The sequence below is a fragment of the Hipposideros armiger genome, unplaced genomic scaffold (assembly GCF_001890085.2).
Source record: "Hipposideros armiger isolate ML-2016 unplaced genomic scaffold, ASM189008v1 scaffold_199, whole genome shotgun sequence".
NCBI classification, from domain to species: Eukaryota; Metazoa; Chordata; class Mammalia; order Chiroptera; family Hipposideridae; genus Hipposideros; species Hipposideros armiger.
In genome coordinates this window covers 424,317-442,476 of record NW_017731549.1, presented here as the reverse complement: position 1 = coordinate 442,476, position 18,160 = coordinate 424,317, and the positions used below count along the sequence as shown (strand labels likewise).

Here is an 18,160-nt window from a genome sequence, read left to right as displayed (position 1 = left end):
GGTGAGCATTCCTATAGAGGAGAGCAGGAGTGATATCAGAGATAGAACCATAACTGAGATGTATTGTGAGGGCGGGGACCATGTTCATGTCATTCACTATTGTTCCCCACCACCAAGTGTGTGCCTGTATGTAATAGGGACTCTATAGGTATTTGATAAATAAACAGGTGGTGTCTTTGTGGGATATCACCATTCTAGGGTGGCTGGCCAGTAAGTGTAAAGGACATACTTTGGGAATAATGGCAAATAGGTTAGATTTGTAGGGTGGGGCCAATCCTGGAGGGCCTTGGATACCAGGAAGAAGAAAGTCCATGTATCAGAGTATTGATATATTAGAGAAAAATTTTCCTTTGGAGATTTAGAAAGGCATTTAAGAAACATGCCTTCCTGGCACTGTTTTTTCCCTTTTGGTTTCATTAAAAAAAAAAATTATCCAGAATTCCCGTGACACTGGATTGGACAATACTTAAAACTAATTTGAAAATCCGTTTACCCAGTTTGAATCGCCTCAGTTTCATCTGAAAAATGGAGATACTGATGGACTTTTCAGGATCCAGTACTAGCCATCAGCCTGTGAACCATGTCTCACACATCACAGCTTCTGGAATCTAAAGACTGTGTGTAGCTATCTGTTATTTCCCCTCTCCTGCATTGAGCTGAGCTGGACAACAAACCTGGCAATTTTTCCAGCACAATTGAACAAATGCTGGCTCGGTTTATTTATTTTTTCAAATTACTTTTTAATTTTATATTTTGGTGGTGTACTGAAGACACTAATTAGCTTCCAAATGGTTGGAAACTTATGAACTCTGAATGCCAAATCAAAGTTCCTTCTCACAGAAGAGTGTTTTCATTGTTTGGAAGGAAGGGTGCTAGTGGCTCAGTGACATGTCCTCTATCCACGGTGACAGTCCTCATTGCCATGTCACAGACAGAAGAGCTCTTGTTTCAGTAATGAAATTATCATGGCTGTTAGTTGCTTCTGTCTTACCTGTAGCTTCTTGATCTCCTATTGAAACTGCCTCTTCACAAAAGAAAGTAACAAAAGCACATGTCATACAGCTATCACTTCTTGTTAATCAATTAATTCTGAATCTATTTAACAAAAGAGCTTTATCGTCCTGATTATTATTTATCAAAAAAATGTATACTGAAACCCAACAACAGAAAATTGTTGTTTTAGTTTGTATGCCCTTTCATGCAACTCCAAATCTCTTTTTGTCCATCCTTAGGCTATCTTCCTGTCAGCCAATAAAAATGCTCCATTCTTCATAATCCTAAAAGAAACAAACTTCCTTAATTTTGCTATCCTGTCAAATAACCCTTTTATTTTTCTCATTCTTCCATTGCCAGACTTAATGAAAGCAGAGTAAATTTAGGAGGTCTCAGGGTGTCCTGAGTCTCAGGAGCCAGTGAGCTGGTTCCTGCCTGCAGACCTGTTTTATTGATTCATACCATGCTTTTTTTCCCCCTCTAACATTTAAAAATCGGGAGATTTGCATAAAAATCTGCAGTTATCTTTCTCTTAACACATTGGGGAACTGGCTACATTGGACCCATATTTGCACATGACAGTAGTCTCTTAGAATTGAATTTCTGTTTCTGCCTTTAGAAAGGGTATGCATTCCCTAGTTAACCACAGACCCTATCGCTCCCTATTGCCCAACACTGAGACACAATTCAGTAGCAGGTTTTCTTGCCTTGTAGTCTTGTTTTCCTTAGATATAGAAATATTTCTCTGCATCAATGCCTCCATAAAATATGGGAAGTGAAAAATCCAGATGGCTGCATGATGTTCCTGTACCCAGCCTGTTTTACTCTTGTATGTTAGTTGTCTGGCCCCTTTGGCATCTGGATTTGCAACCCCTGACCTGCATTATACTTCGTCAGCCTCTGTGGTTCTTTAGCTCCTTGCTAGATGGCTCTTTCTCTTTCATCCATTATCACCTGTCTGAACAGTCACTTCTTGCTTGACAGATCGAATGCCCTTTTGTGAATTCTCTTTCTCAAAGTCCCATCTGCCTGCCCTCCCATTCTCCCTCACTTTCCCTTCATCTTAAACCATTTTTCTTCTTGGCTTGCTTCATGCCACCTGACATCCCCTGATTTCTCTTCTTCTTCTCACCTTCTGCCCCGTGTTTCTTGATATTATGTTTAAAGTCCTTTTATATTTATACACTTGGTCTTGGCAATTTTCTTCACGTCATGCTTTTGAGGATTTCCTACATGGATGACTCTCAAGTCCATCCTCTCCTCTGACCTCTCTCCGGAGCCCTTGTCCTGCAGAACAGCCGCACTGGGTCCTGCCTCCCCTGACTCCCTTCTCCTACACACCTACCACATTTATTTCACAGCTTTCTCTGCGTGACATGACTCTCCTTCCAGTTGCTCAGGTGCATGACATTAATCTGTGTCTGACCAGTCTCCATATCTGTTCTTTCTTTTCTCTTCCATGGTCACTTTCCTACTCAAGCCCCTGTTACCTCTCCCTTTTTTTTAATCTATTGGTTTCATTCTTTCTGTATTCAATCTATTATATACACCAATGCTTGACTACTCTCAAAATTCATTCATTGACTCATGTATTAATTCATGAAATAACTACTATGAAATGTGTTAATTTTTTTTCTCCTTAAAAATTCATCCATTGCTGTGCATTGCTAACAGAATCAAGGCTACACTACTTATCCTGGCTTGGAAGCCCTTAACTATCTGGCCCCATCCTGTCTTTCTGGTCTCATCCCCTACTATTTCCAGGTCCCAGTCTTTGCCTTTTGAGTTAGTGTCTGGGAATGTTTAAGCATAAAGTCCTAGAGTCTGCCTCGACTGAATCTCAGTTCTCTTACTTGCTGGCTGTGTGGCCTTGAGCGAGTTACTTAACTTCTAAGCCTCAGTATCTTCATTCACTTAACCCATAGGGTTATTTAAAGATTAAAAAACCCCCAATAAGTCATGTAATACAATGCCTGGTGCACAGTGAGAGCACAATAAATGTTAGATATCATTATCCAGCTAAATCACAGCTTGCTCGATATTCTCACAATTTTTCTTTGTCCTGGAATGCCTGCCTCTGTCTAACTCTCTCTATATGTCTAAACCCTGTTCATCTTTAAAGCCCAGGTCAGATGATATGGCCTGTCTGAAGCCTTTTCTGATCCCTAAAAGGTAAAAATACTCACTTTTTGCACCCTTAATACAGACATTAACATTTTATAATTTACATGATTGTATTCATATACAAGCCTCCTCTAACCTACAATACAGTGAGTTCTTTGGTTCCTGGGATCTTAATCATGTCTTTGTCACCCATGTCATCCAAGGTGCCTTGTACAAAGTAGATGCTCAATAACTATTTGTTGAACGAATAGACAGTCTTCTGAGTAGATATTTCTGTATAATGCTCTATTTTTAACCACTTAAGAGAACATGAAAAAGCAGTCATTTGACTTGAGAAGTGTAGCATAGTTTTCAGTAATTTCCCGCCTCACTCCTATGCTATAGGTGTGACACAGGTGTCTTTTGAGGAACTTATATATCTATTGATCTATTTAGAATTTACAGCCCACCTTCTTTTAAAAGGATTTGAAACAGTATGCAAATTAAACCCAGTATAAAATAGAACAATTATGGCTAAAAAGAGAACAGAGACCATCTCAAAGAAACAGGGAGCAGATGTTACCAGGCACCTGGGATGAGCTAATTACTGCACTTGGTAACTGGATTTGGCTCTGAGTTTCTTGGCAGCTAAAGCTGAAAGGACACACATTGGGTTATTCATTCAGCAAACATTTGTTGAATATCTTTGGTAAATGGGGTACTGTGTTAACACTGGAGATTCTAAAATGAATAAGCCTGGGTCCCTGGCTTCAGCACATAACTTAGCCATGCGTTAAGGATTGGAGGTGGATATAAGGGACAGTAGGAACTCAGGGAAAGGATATAGACTGCGTTTGTAAGTGGGGGGAGTCAGGGACCATTCATGGAAGGGGAGAAGCTTTCACCAGATTGTTGAGTGGGGAGGAGCCATCCTGGCATAAGGCACAGAATATAGAGAGACTGCAAGGTCTCAAAGGATGAGGGAGTGGCAGAAAGTGATGTGGGAGAAGATGATAGCCAGAATATGCTGTACTTTGTATGTGATACTAATGCGTTTGGACGTTATTCTCTTGGCTAGTGTTTTCCAATATGGCTGCACATAGGAATCACTAGGGAGTTTTGAAAAAAAAAATATAGACTTACTGAATCAGAATCTCTGGAGGTGAAGCCTGAGAATCTGTATTATGATAGCACCTTCGTTGACATTCATGCAGCCAGGCTTGACACTGGTCACTGGACCTGGTTTGTGAATCACCATGGCACAGGTGAGAGAGAAACATCTGGAAGAGTTTAAGCAGGGGAGTATCTGAGAGATGTGGATTTTAAAAACTACCTGTCATGTGGAATAGGGGGGTGAACAAGGGTGGACATGAGATTGGAGGAAAGGACTGGATACGGGTTTAATTTATTCCCTGTTATGAGTACTTAGCACAGTGCCTGGCATGCAGAGGTGCTCAAAACTAGTTGTTGAGCATAAAGTCTGACTTTTACTTACTGCGGTTGTGTCATTTCTGGAATATAGCAAGTAGCTCAAACTGGACACGACCGGAAATGAAATGTGGTAGTCCAAAAGTTCCGGGTGCAGATTTCAGCTTTCTACCTGGGCGAGTTATTATAAATCCTGTGGAGCCTCAGTTTCCTCACCTAGGAGGTGAAAAAAGTAACCCCTGACCCACAGCACTTGTGTGCGGGTTAAATGAGATAACACATAAAGCTTGGGGCAGCAGGAGACTAATTCTCTTTGTCCTCATTACAGTCCTGAAAAATAGCCAGGATGCTTTCACTGTCTCATTAATTCCGTTCTGATGATCTGCCACTGTATAACAAATCACACCAAATGTACAAGTATAAAACGACAGCCATTTTATCACACCCATAGATTCTGTGGGTCAGAAATTTAAACAGTGCAAAATACTAAGGGCTTTTTGTCTCTGCCCTACAATGTCTGGGGCTTCAGCTGGGAAGGCTTGAATGCCTGGAAGTGACTGAAATGGCCGGGATGTGAAACTATTTTCTAGATGCTCATCACTCACATGTCTGGTGCCCAGGCAGGGATGACTGGGAGGCTGGTTTCAGACAGGACTGTCAGTGAGAGCACCTACCTAGGGCCTCTCCATGTAGCTTGGGCTTCCTCATAGTATGGAGCCTTGTTACATGGTGGGGCAGGGCTTTATGAGGAAGTGTACCTATGAATGAGGTGGACGCTGCATGGTCTTTTATAATCTAGCTTTCCAGTCTAGCGTCATGTTTACCATACTTTAGTAGTTGAAGCAGTCACACCTGCCTCTATTCAAGGTGATAACACATAGACCTTATCAACTCCACAGAAGAAATATCAAAGAGTCGCAGTCATATATTAAAAGCACTATTTATTATTCTGAGCTTTAAAAACTAAAAAAAACGTGACCACTTCCTTTGTGGTGCTTAGGTAATTGTCTTTGTGAATAAGAAGGGTATATGATTCTTTCTTGACTATGTTTTTTTTTTGTTCCAGTACCATCTACTCCCCCAAAATTGGCCAGTTCATCCTTGTTTTTCCTACTTTTCTCATGTATATTTAATGCAAATCTAATCTTTATGTTTCATTAGGCACTATTTACAAACTTCACTCCTCTGGGGTTCTTTACAAAGAGAATGCAAAACATGTTTTGTAAAGAATTTAAATTCACCAAAGGGAAAGTAAACAAAAGAAAACCTTTCTGGAATTTGCCTGGGGCCCTGGCAGGAAGACTTCTGATTTATTTGGCCTGTTTCTCCAAGAGCTGGAGCAATTGAGATGAAATGGGAAGATCATGGTGTCTGCTTAGAGCTCATCACAAAAAAGTGATGCATCGCTAATGACCTTTTGTGACAACCTTATTCTTACAGTCTAGTGGGGCCATATGTGCCCTGCAGTGACAGATGGTCCCAATCTGCTGTTGCCAGATAATGGCTTGTTTAGAGGCTCAGGGTGACTGTGTGACACATCCGGGCTGGACCAGCTGTTTTCCCTGCAACTAAAGCATGGACTGGCTGAACGAACGCAGGCAATAGACTTTAAAAGACGTGCTTCCACTACATGGAAGTATCCATAATCTCTCTGGCAGGAGAACTGATGAATATATGTTTTCAAACACATGTACACTATTCTTCCCGCATCTCCCCAAAAAGCATTGGTCTAGGGTTCAAGGGACCTTTAATTTCATCCTGTTGCTAACTAGCTGTGTAATCAGGAATGCCTCACATACATTTTCTGAGCTTCCATTTTCTAAAATGGGTCTGAATTAGACCATCTTTGAGGTCTTCTAGGTTTTTGCTCTCTTCAATCTTGAATCCAAACTGTGGGCCGCAGTGATTAGTATTTATGAACGCACCAATTGTTAGGTTCTCCACGAAGCCCCTACTAATACTGCTTCACTTCACCATCACAGTGGCTCTAGGTGGCCATTTTCATTGTTATTCACCATTTTAAATATGGGGAAGGGAAGTAACAGGCAGTCAAGTAAGTTGTCTAAGGTCAAACAGCTGGGACAAGGCAGTGCTGGAATTTGACCTGGCCCATGTTCTCTGTCCCCATGCTACACCGTATATCCATGTGAACTGGAAAAGTAAGGTAGGCTAGAAAAACTCAAGATGTAAACAAATCAACAGATTGATGATATTGTGATCTCTCTGTTTCCTCTCCTTGTGTGTTATTGTCAGCATTTCCAAATTTGTGATAACTTGGGGTCCATGCCCTAATCTATTTCAGGGCCCCACCATCCAGGTATCTGCCTCCCCTAAACCATCAAGCAAGCCCTGAAGAATCAGGCCTCTGGTGTTCCCATGTGGTTTGTTTGTTTGGAGGAGCCCCATTGATGTGTAACATCGGGGGCAGTTGGTATGGGGAAAGTGCCGGCTGTGGCAGAGTGTCCTTTCCTAGAAAAGAAGCAAAGAGTCCACAGTACTCTGTTAATATCTCTCTGTGTGCTTAAGTCACATGTACAGATTTGTCATCTCTTAAGCCCATTTTATTTTAGTTCACATTTCTGAAACCTCTCATTATATTGGTCTTGTGTTTCCTGGTCATATGAATTTTGAGACAGTGATCCCTTTCTGTGAAGAATGACCTCATTCTCCTCTTAGAAAAATTACTTTGGCATTTGAGCAAATAAGAATTAAATGGAAACCCAAGCTATTGCTCTGATTGTGGTAAGCTTCTCCACTCAGTAGTTCTTTAGTGTTTTGTTATGGACATTGAGTTGTATTTTTTTTTTTCTCTAGGCTCAGGTTTATTTTAAGAATATAATATAAATATTGTTTGAATAAGCCCTTCCCCATCCAGGACAGGATACAAGACTTGGTCATGCTGTGAAAAGACTAGATATTTAGTTGACCTTGAGGTTAGAGGATAGGCTCTTTACTAAATTTAGGCCAGCTTGATTCTCAACTGGGATTCAACTCTCAAGATGCATTTTTTTTTTTTGAAAAAAGAAAGCTTGTGGGTATTGCTGAATGCTGAACTGCTGGGTCCTAGAAAGAAGGAGGTGTTATGGCTTCCATAATAAGATGCTGCCAGCCCTTCCGTATATTTGCTGATCATTTTATTTTGATCACTTTTCTTCCCATCTGGCATTGTTAGGTTTAATTCCTACTATGCCTGGCATGTGGGAGGATAAAAGACTCCTTAGAGGCCTGCGGAGAGAAATGATGGTATTGAATTGGCGGCAAGATCTTTAGTATGATGGTCAGTGTTGCATAAAGCCAGCTGTGGGGAATTCAGGTGATACCAGGAGACCATTTGAATTAGAAAATTGAATCCAGGAGGCAAGTCTGGTACGTCCATTTCATGAGGTTTGAGGGAAGCTAGACTAGAATGACACATATTATGTTAACATTTGTAATTTAGAAAATGATTTTTTTTGTGGACCTCAGCTTGCACAGGCTGTGTAAATTAGTGAAGTATATCACCACCTGTGTTTCACGCCTGAAGTTCCTAGCAGTCCAGTGATTACATTATAGATCAGTTAAGTGGACAGGCATGGCTACTAGGTCAATGAAGTTGCTGTACCATGTGCGCTGTCCGTGGAATATTCCATTCAGGTTGGTGCTCTCTGTCCTTCCCTCATGACATCAGGGTTTCTCAACCTTGACACTCTTGAGATTTGGGATAAAAAATTTCTTTGTTGTGAAGGAAACTGCCCTATGCATTATAGGATGTTTAGCAGCATCCTTAGCCTCTATCCACTAGATGCCAGTAGCATCCTCCAATACGACCACCAAAAATGTCTCCAGATGTTGCCAAATGTCTCATGGGGGGCAAAATTGCCTTCCTCCCCAATTGAGAACCACGGCATCAGTGTCACCATGACCCATATAGGATTAAAGGTGTATATGAGCTTGTGCACACATATGTGCACAAATGGGCACACATAAACACATCCTTTCTTTTTCTTCTAAGGCATGAAACTAATAGCAATCTCTTACATACAATGCATGTTGCATAAATAGAAAGTTAATAGTAACTCTCTATTTGCTGAAATTATGCTACATCCCCTCCATTTGAAAAGCTGCTTCATTTCAAAGAATGATGTGATACCAGAAATGATCTCTGACAGATTATAATGGGAGCTGAGGAGAGGTTGTTAAACCAGACCTGCAAGGCCTTCTATGGAGTGAGGTAATTCAAGGAGCAAACTGAGAAAACAACATAAACACTTGGTTCTACCAAGGCACCCTTGTGGCACTTACAAGAATTGTTGAATTCTTGTAAGAGAACCTAGGGATAAATTCAGTGGATTACAGAATTTCATTTTATTTAATTTTCCTTCAGGTAAAATCTCTATTTGTTTTGAATTCGTGGAGAAAGTAAGGACAGCAAAAAGGGCGCCTGAGGGAAGCTTCAGGGGCAAGTGAAGGAAGTGATATTTAGAGCTTGGGGCAGGTCGTTAAAATTGTAGAACCATAAGATGGAAAAAGACTTCAGAAGTCCAATCACTTATGTCCCCCGACTCTACTGTAACAGTCACAGGCACTACCTATTGACCAGTGGCCAGTTATCCGCCCTCCTCTTATATGAGGCACTTGACACTGTTGACCATCCCCTCTTTGAAACAAAAAACTTGTCTAGGATTCCTTATCATCATAGTCACAGAGACCTTTCCATCTGCCTCTTTTGCAGGCTCTTCTCTACGAGCTTGCAAATATTGAAGTTTCCCAGAGCTCTGCTTCTTTTCTTTTCCCTTCCCCTAACTAATTTTTACCAGGTCTCAATGACTCTCAGATATACACTTCTAGCCCAGAACTCTTTCTTCGGCCTGACTCATATGTTTCTTTGTCTTCATAACATCTTTTGTATGTCAGAGAGGCACCACAAATTGAATATGGCCCAAAGTGGGGTGATTGCTCCCATCTCCCTAGTCCATGCCCCTCAAGCCTTCCCCAGGTGATCAGTAGCCCCACTAATTACTTAGGCCCCATATCTAGGATTTATCTTTCATTTCCCTCTTTCTCACACACCAAATCTGTCAAGATCTCCCATCAGTACTACCTCTTATATATAACCTGAATCATGTCATTTTTCATCAAGGCTAAGCTCCAAGCTCTAGCCTAAGCCACCAGCATCTCTCAGGTGCTTTTTGTCTTCTCTGCGTACTGCAGTTAATTCTTTTCACAGCATCAAGAGTGATCACATGTGAGTCGTACAAGCCAGTTCCTGGTTAAACCCTTCGATGGCTTCCCATTATACCAAGAGTAAAATCAGACCCCCTTCACATTGTCTGCAAGTCTTATGAGATCCAGTTCATGGCCCCCTCTCTGACCTTATCTCCCTGTATTCCCACTCATTCCTGTCTTTCTAGCCAACCGTGACCTTTTCTCTGCCCCTTGAATAGACATAAAGCTCATGGCCATCTCAGGGCCTCTGTGCTAATTCCTTTTGCCTGGTCTGCTCTCCCCCAGGTCTTCATCATGCAGGTCTTAACTAAGATCCCCTCTGTAGCATAATATCCTATATCTCTTCCTCATAGTGCTTATCAATATCATAAAATATCTTGTTTGCTTACATGCTTACAATCTATCTCCCTCACAAGAAGGGAAGCACCTGGAGAGGCTCTGTTTTCTCAGTACCTGGCAAATAACAGGTGTTTAATAAATACACATGCATTGCCCAACCAACATTTCCATCACACAGTGAATCAGAGCCACATTCTGACCACAGGCTTGACTGACTAAAGGGAAGTGGCAAAAGGGAAGTTGGCTGGTTCAAAAAAAGTTTATTCATATATCTTATGGGTGTAGACAGGGAAACAATTGGCCTGAATGTAAGTTGCCATTCAAGAAACTTTGTCTTTGACATTTGAGGGCAAGAGCCGTCCTCTAAATTGGGCTGACGTATTGAATAGAGTGTTCAAGTATCTGTGTATCATGCTCTAAGATTTCTCTTTTAGTTTTTTTTTCAATTATTGTAAATAAAAGAGTAAATCAATGTACGTTGGCCTTGATTTCTAGAATAGACCCTCCCTATATCCCTATTTAAAAAATAGAAAACACAAGAAACCAAAATTGGTTCTGTCGCTCACTTTTCTTTTCATGTAGGGACCGGAAATTCATCCCATGCCCTAAGAAGGCAGACCTTGGGAGGGGCTCTTCCAGGTTCTCTTGGCCTCTTCACTCATGCTTATCAAAGCAGGATCTAGCTGATCAGTGAGTTTGAGAGTAAGAACTGAGCAGGCTCAGCTAAGCTCCTGCACATCTCTCTTATTTCTGTGTGTCTGTCCACTAAAAGGTGCATTCTTTCCTGCTCTCTGCCACAAGGTTCAGCTGTCTGCTGTGGCATGGCCTGTCATTATTGAATGATGCCAGTGACTCAGGGGGGCGGGGGCGGGGGGCGGCTAAGCTGCGTAATGGTGCAGCACATCAGGCGTTAAGCACACTCTTCAGTCCCACTCAATCAGTAATAAATATGTCATGATCTCCGTGTGTCTCATGCTTTTGTCTGTCTTTATGTTGGTTCTGAGCTTGGGCAGAGCAAAGTGCTGTCCTTTATGGCCCCTCTTAAACCCCAAGTAAAAGACAGACTCAGTCTCAACAACTCCAATATGAAAGATGCCAATAGATTAAAACAAATATTCAAACATTTTCTTAATTCTGACAGCCAGAACTTCTAACCACAAGTTCAGACTTCCCGATAATTTTGTACAATAGCAATGGATATTCCATGACAGCAGCAAGGCATGGGTGAAAAGATCACGTTTTAAAATCAGTTAAGACACCAGTTGCCAGCTTGACCCCTTACAAATAGCTTTGGGTAATTCACTCAACCCCTCGAAGTTTATTTTTCTCATTTGTAAAGTTAATAGTACCTACACTTCCCAGGGCTGGCGGGAGGCTTAAGTAAGATTAAGCACATGAGGGCTTCCTCATTGCCTGGCCCTGAGTGAGTGCTGGACAGGACCTAGCTCCCATCTCTCATCCTGTGACTTGAAGTTAAGCAAAGTGTTAAGTCTTGTATAATGTCTATCTATTATAGTCATTCATATTTGTATTACACTTATTAAATGCAGTATGATTCCTCTAAATCATCTATGAGCATGTGCGATAGGTACGTGGGTGGGGCTGACCCTATTCTGCAGATGAGAAAAGGCGTCTCAGAGAGTTGGTTGATTTGTCCGATGTCAGTAGAGTCAGGTCTCAAACTCAAGTCGTACTCTAAATCCAGCACTCTTCCCACCATGCCATGCAGCCCTGTGCCATGCTGTTTGAGAAGCGCGTTCCTTTCTGGCTACTCCGACAGATAGGGGAACTGGGAGAGGGCAGTATGCACACATCAAAGCTAAAGTCAGTGTTAGAATAACTCTTGGATAGCTTTCCTCACACTATTCAGTTATTCCTTCCTTGTTAGGTCCTTTTCTTATGATGTTTTATTTTTCTAAATGTTTCTTTCTTCATCCATTCATTCATGAACATTTCTTGAGTCCCTACTGTGTACTCGTATATCAAGTAGCATTAACAGGTGCTGTGAATACAAAAAGCCCAAGACATGGTCTCTGCCCTCTGTGAGCTCAGTGTTGCTGGGGAAATGGTTGTGCAGAGTAATCGCAATACAATGTGATAGGTACCATGTGGGAGGAATGTGCTGGGTGCAATGCAGTTCCAGGGAGGGAGTGAGCAAGAGAGCCCGGAGTGGGCAGGTTCTAGGCAGAAGGCTTAGAGAAGATGATCGAATCAGGCACTGAGGGGGAGGAGGACTTGGCTACTGCCTCTGAACCCATCTCTCACCTGTGAAATTGTGTTAACATTAGTAACTACCTTATTTGGTTGTTAATAGAAAGTGATTAGATCCATGCCTGGCAAATACTAAGCATTTGATAAATGGTGAGTGTTATTACTATTACCATTTCATTCCGGAAAAAGCCATTTCATTTTATACTTGACTCCACACAGGACAGAAGAATAAAACAAATACTTTAGATGTTCGTTCCAGAAATGAGCTTATAAGGGCACATATACTTGAGCCCAAATTCTAGATAACACTAAGGAGAATAATCTTTAAACTTTATTTATAAAAGGTTGAAAATAACATGTTTTCTGACTTCTTCCTTCCCCTACATCTTCTACTGCTTGTGGCAGGCAATATTAAAATGAAGGTCTTCTAATTTCCTGTCCAGAAACTGCTGTTTTGCCCAGAGTGCTTCTGTGTGTCTGAGAGAGTTAATCTCAGTGTGATTTTTTTTTCTAACCTTTGAGACCTGGTTGACCCTTGCTAAATTCTGCTCCTTCACCATAGATGAATACATGTTTCATTGCAATGTGAAAAGACTTGGGAGTCACAGAGAACCTTAACTCAGGAGGGCCATTGTTTAAAGATGGCTTACTCCCCAGGAGAAAGCTTGTCCACTGGCTGAATGCCTTCTCAGGGCAGCTCACTTCTGAAAGTCCTGAAACTGCCCTAAACCTTTATGACATAAAGCTTCCTGTCAATTATATTCATGTGTTTATCATCCCATTTCTTTCTATTTTCTTAAGTTGCCTCAGTAAAGCAGATGTCTGGGCACTGGGGGTGTATGTATAGTCTATAAAAGATATTGTGGGGAATTTTACTGACTTCATGTTGCTGAATAGCCAAGAAGGGATGAAGTGACAAACTCAAGTAAGATCCTGAGAAAAATGAAAACTAGGGTTGTCTTGTTATGCCTTTTCTGGGAATAGGGATTCAGATAAGTCAGTGGCCTAAAGTGAACTTAGTCCAGTGTTTTATCTTACTTCCTACTTGATAACAGTTCACATCTCCAAAGTGCAGCCTAGAGAGCATGGCTCAGTTGGAATTTAGAGAATCCACAGAATGAGTTGGTGTGCCAACTATATCACATTCCTCCTCTTGAAAGAGAAAATGCTGGGCTGCCAGTAGCAATAGTGTTTAGCATTAGTGTGGCCAAAAAGCAGAGCACTTGAGGAAAAAACCCAAAATTCTGTGACTGAATTGTGCATTGATGGAGGGGTCTGTTTATCTTTCTGTGAGGCCCCTAATTTAAATATTTCACTCTTCTTTATTACCTCAGCTTACGTCTGAGTAGATAATCTAGATGATACCTTTGACATAAAATATGAAAAAAGTCGATGTGCATACATGAATGTGGTTAAGAAATGTAAGCTTGCCCTATAAAAGCAATTACATTTTCAATCAGTACATATTCTATTGGTGTTGCTAATCTTATATTTTAATTTTAGTATTACCTGTTGTTACTTTTATGTACATAATTTTCAATATGGGTAACAAAACAGAAAGCAGCAGGGGTCATAAAGGTTGATTTGCAAAGGAATTAGGTATTCTGGCAGTTGCGTGTAAAATGGAATATTACTGGAATAGAAAAATACCTGTCTTACATGTTAATGTATGCCGTATCACATTGTTTACGGTGTCCAACAGTGAACTTACAAAACGTGGTACTTTTAGGTGTGAGGCTTAATGAAATTTTATTATTACGATTACTGTCAGTGACATTTAAGAAATTCTTTCAATTTCTAAAGAATAACTATTGTCTTTGTTTATTTAAAGATATTTAGCTGTGTGCTCCAAATATGCTGAAACTAAATTATACAAGTGACGAAGGGCAATGGAAATGGATAGAGATCAGTGTAAATATTTTTCAAATTGGGAGATATATCTACTATTGGATTAAAACACGTGGACTTTGTGATTTGAGGGGTTTTTTTTAGAATTTAGATCATCTATTATGGATATTGAAAAATTATGTTACGTTCATTTCTTCATGGTAGCAGAAAGACTACTTCACTTTAAACCCCTCCTGTTAGCAGGAGGAGCAAGAAGGCATGGGCATAAAAACTCACTTACATGTAAGATAGGTACATTTGGGGAGGCAAAATATGCATTGCTATTAAAACTCAAATTTCAGCTCTGGAATTAGTCTTTGGTTCAAGTTCAGCACCACCACTTACTACCTGTATGCAATTAAGACAAGTTATTTGATGTCTCTAAGCTCCAGTTTCCTCCTCTGTAAAAATGGAAGTAATAAAACCTTCTGATATAGTTGTTAGACTAATAACTAAAATGTGCAGCTGAGTACTTAACAATAGTAAGTATACAAGGAATGAGAGCTCTTATTGATATTATTTTGGATGAAGAGGTTTAAGTGTACCAAGGAACATGAATTCTCATGAATGAATTCCAAGTTTACTAAATGTTCTAAGGAAAGATTGTCTTTTAAATAAAGGAACATTTTGCTTAGTTTAGAATGTCTGTGGAATTCTCTAAAGGCAGGAATATAATCATAAGAATCTACACACAATCCATGTTTGTCATGTCATCACACAGGATAATTACTGTTAGACTTTTCTGTGTTTTTATTTATGAGAACAACTGAAAATTAAGGGGTGAGAATTTAGGGAAATTATTTTTCCTTTTTTTAAGTTGAGTGCTTAAAAAAAATCATCCAGAACTGGGATAAGTTGGATAATTGTAAAACTGTGACAACCACAGAATTTATGAAGTATTAATTGTATCTGTCTACAGAAAAATGTGTGATATCAGTACAGTTGGCATAAGAAAGTAAAAATGACAGTAGCAAATTAAACATATGGTAACTAAAACAAAAAAAAGTGATTTTAAAGCACGTTTCTGTTTAGAACCAATTCTGTTTTTTCTGTAGCTTTGTAATTATCTGTATTTATTGTTACTCTCTATGTCCTGCTATGCCCTCAGTGTTTTCTGAGAAAAGGGGCCCCAAATAACTCAAGCTGCCTGAACTTGCTTTGGCTCAAGTCATGTACATCAATGGAAACAAACCCTGATATTCTGGTCCTGACTGGGGATCAATGATTAATACCTGAGCCAATGTCAACCTTGTATGAATTTGAGGGGGGACAGAGGTAGGGGAGAAGGCCAACTACAACAGATGTAACTTGGTGTCAGCTGTCAATGGAATTGATTCAAACTGGACGCACACACAACCCCAGGTAGTTACTGGGATGGACAAATGAAAGGGAAACCAGAAATAGTGAGTTATTTGTGTTTATACACTGTCCCAAATGGCCCTGTGCTATTGTATCTCTTCTCCATGAGGCCAGTTATGCATTCCAATTTTGGAAGCAGTTGGAAACAGAAATAGTTGGACTGTAAAAACTACAGCCAGTGATTACATCCTAGGAGGGTGTTGGAATAGCAAGCACTTCTTTGGGTTCCTTTGAAATTCTGGTCCTGTTGAAATGTGCGCCAAGTCTATGCTGAATTTGAGGTCAGAGAACCCAGGTCCTACTCCTAGCTCTCCTCACTAACCACCAGGGTGACCCGTGGTTGCTTCTTAACTTCTTGTAATAACAATTCAATGTATATGTCAGAGGGTCCATCCTCAGTCATGGTGTTCTGATGCAGTGATGTGTCATTATCATTTATGAACCATGTCACAAGAAACTGGCTTGTAATAGGATTTAAATAACGAAGTTCACAAATGGATCAGGTAGGAAAACAAAGCATTTTCAGTTTCTCTCTCATGAGTGCTTTTTTCTTTAAAGGCAGCTTTATTGAAGTATAACTGACCTATAAAAAGCTACACATATTTGATGTATACAATAGGATAAGTTTTAATATATGTTATGTGTGCAACCACACCACAATCAAGATACTAGACATATCTATCTCTCCTAAAAGTTTGCTCATGCTGATTTGTAATCCCTGCTCCTTGTGTAACCCCCTTTCCAGGCAACCACTGATCTACTTTCTTTCATATAGATGCATTTGCATTTTCTAGAACTTTATATAAATGCAATCATACAGTATGCATTTTTTTGTCTTCTTTCACTCAGCATAATTACTTTGAGATTTAGCTTTGTGTGTATCAATAGTTCATTTATTGTTGAAGAATATATATGTATGCATATACTATCATTTACGTATTCATTAACTAGTTGGTGAACATTTGGGTTGTTTCTAGGTTTTTGGCTTTTATGAATAAAGCTACTGTGAATGTTTGTGTACAATTCTTTGTATAGACATAGGCTTTTATTTGTCTCGGGTAAGTACCTGGAGTACAATGGCTGGATCATGTAGTAGATATACATTACACTTTTTCAGAAACAGCCAAAATGTTTTTCTAAGTTGGTTATGCCATTTTACAATTCTATCAGTAGTGTATGAGAATTCCTTCACATCCTCACCAATGCGAGCTATAATCAATCTTTTTCATTTTAGCAGCCATTTTAGTAAGTGTGTAGTAGTATTTCATTGTGGTTTTATTTGCATTTCCTTACAGACTAAAGATGTTGAGCATCTTTTCATGACTTATTTGCCATCTGTATAGCTTATATGATGAAGTTTCTCTTCAAAGCTTTTGCCCACTTTTTATTGGGTTATTTTCTTATTGAGTTTTTGAAAGTTCTTTATATATTTTGGATATAAATCCTTTATGAGATATATGATTTGCAAATAGTTTCTCCTGGTCTGTGGCTTGTCTTTTCATTACCTTAGCAGTGTCCTTTGAAAAGATGTTTTAAATTATAATGAAGAGTCCAGTTTATAAATTTGTTCTTTTATGGATCATATATTTAATGTGATACTAGAAATCTTTAGTGTAATACTAAAAATCTGGGCCTATTTTAAAATCATGAATGTCTTCTTTTAAAAGTTTTATAGTTTTAGGTTTTATATTTCAGTCTATGCTCCATTTTGAATTAGTTCTTATATATGGTATGAGGTATGAATCAAAGTTTAGTTTTGCATATGAATATCCAATTGCTTTGGATATTTGTTGAAAAGATTCTCCTTAGATCATCACTTAGTTGCCTTTGTACCTTTGTTGAAAATCAGTTGTCCATACATGGTGTATTTATGGCTGGACTTCTGTTCTATTGGTCTGTGTACCTATCTTTAAGCCAATATTGTACTGTTTTGACAACTGTGACTTTAAAACGTCTTGAAATCAGATGTGCTAGCTCTCCAATATTATTCTTATTTCAATGTTGTTTCAGTTATTCTAGGTCATTTGCATTTCCATATGAATTTTAGAATTGTTTTGTCAACTTCTATAAAAAAGCCTGATAAGGGCTGGCCAAGTGGCTCAGTTAGCTAAGAGTTGGCTTAAGAGCGCGAGCTCTGAGCAACAGGGCCACTGGTTCGATTTCCACATGGGCCAGTGATGCTGTGCCCAAGTTGGGCTGTCGGTGAGCTGCCAACAGGCGGCAGGATGGCTCAGCTGGTGCAACAACAAGATTGCCTGTTTCATGGTGGGCTCTGCCCACTTGCAACTAAGACTGAACTCGGCACCTTGAGCTGAGCTGCAGCCCAGATGGCTCAGTAGATAGAACGTGCGCTCTTAACAACTAGGCTGCTCCTTTGACTCCTGCATGGGATGGTGGCTACGCCCACCTGTAACTAAAATTGAACACAGCACCTTGAGCTTAGAGGCCACGAGCTGCCGATGGGAAGCCAGATGGCAACTGGGCCCTCCACAACGAAGACTGAAGAACAACAACTTGGCTGGTCCCCTTCCCTAAATTCCCAAAACTGTTCCCCTCCCCCAATTCACCAATAAAATCTTTAAAAAAAAAAAAAAGCCTGATGAGACAGCAATTGGGATTGCATTGAATCTTTAGA

General features: G+C 40.0%; 1 long non-coding RNA gene across 1 annotated transcript in view; it reads left to right on the top strand.

Moving 5' to 3' along the window:
- Nucleotides 1-18,160, top strand: part of LOC109388490 (uncharacterized) — a 249,315-nt gene that overhangs the window by 36,046 nt on the left and 195,109 nt on the right. The window lies entirely within an intron of this gene.